Source organism: Galeopterus variegatus, unplaced genomic scaffold, assembly GCF_000696425.1.
Source record: "Galeopterus variegatus unplaced genomic scaffold, G_variegatus-3.0.2 Scaffold2066, whole genome shotgun sequence".
NCBI lineage: Eukaryota > Metazoa > Chordata > Mammalia > Dermoptera > Cynocephalidae > Galeopterus > Galeopterus variegatus.
Window position 1 is genome coordinate 124,189 of NW_007728177.1, and position 1,286 is coordinate 125,474.

Here is a 1,286-nt window from a genome sequence, read left to right on the forward strand (position 1 = left end):
TTTTTTTTCACAGATTTTGGTGTTTCTTGTTGGCAAATTTACTGTTTTCAATGGTCCCCAAGTGTAGTGTTGAAGTGCTGTCTAGTGTATTTAAGCACTAGACAGTGTGATGTGCTGTACGGAAATAAGTGTTACATAATGTTAGTTCAGGTTTGAGTTATAGTGCAGTTGGTCATGAGTTTAGTGTTGATGAACCAACAATATGTATTAAATGAGGTATCTTTAAACAAAAATACACTTACATCAGGTCATGTATTAATCAGTTTACAGAAATATTGTGACTAGAGGCTCAGAGGAACCTAACTCTACTCCGCCTGGGAACAATGGCTCATTATTCACTAATTCAGTCTTTGCTATGACTTTGTAAAACATAGCTATCTGAAATAATGAGAATTGACTTAAGTGAAGATATGGAACTAACCTAAATGTCCATCAATGGATAACTGGGTAAGGGAAATGTGGTATATACATACCATTGTATACTACTCTGTCATAAAAAAGAATGAAATTCTGCAGTTCACGAAAATATGGATGAGTTTGGAAAAAATTGTTGAGTGAAATAAGCCAGGCACAGAGGGAAAAATACTGCATGTTCTCATGCATAAGTGGGAGCTAAGAGAGAAAGAAGGAAGGAAAGAAAGACCATATAGTGCATTGGACTTCCAGAGGGAGAGAGCATAGCTTGGGAGGGGAAGAGAGAAGCGGGAGGGAGGTCAGGGATTAATTGGGTGGGGGACACAGGGAATAATTGCCATTTGTGGCAATGGACATGCTGATAGTATTGATCTGGCCATCATATTTTGGGTACAGGTGGTGACAGTCAGGTTGTACCCCATGAATATGCATAATCAACTAAAAAAGGAAAAAAAGACTGGGATTCAGATATACTCCTCCTACTTCCCACAGAATTCAGCATTGCACTTTTTTTTTTTCCTCCATTACTCTAAAAGGAAAAATGATTCTGAAGATTTGAGGCAGTAATAGCCCAAAAGTCTCCTTGGCATGATTTTGAGTTATTCATCCTGATGTATATTATAATGTATTCCTAACACAGTAATACTTAGAATATTTTAACTTGGAGACTGAGTGAAAGCAGCGCCCAACGTAAAATATGGTAGATATTGGCAAAGACCCATGAGGAGTTCCTAACCAGTCTAAGGAGAGATGATGATGTTTTTACTTCTAAAAATAAAAGAGAAATGTTGAGGAACAATTAAAAAATGTGTCACAGAAGTTGTTTTTATATACTATATAAAGTCCAAAATCTTTTCTTTTTTTTTTTTTTT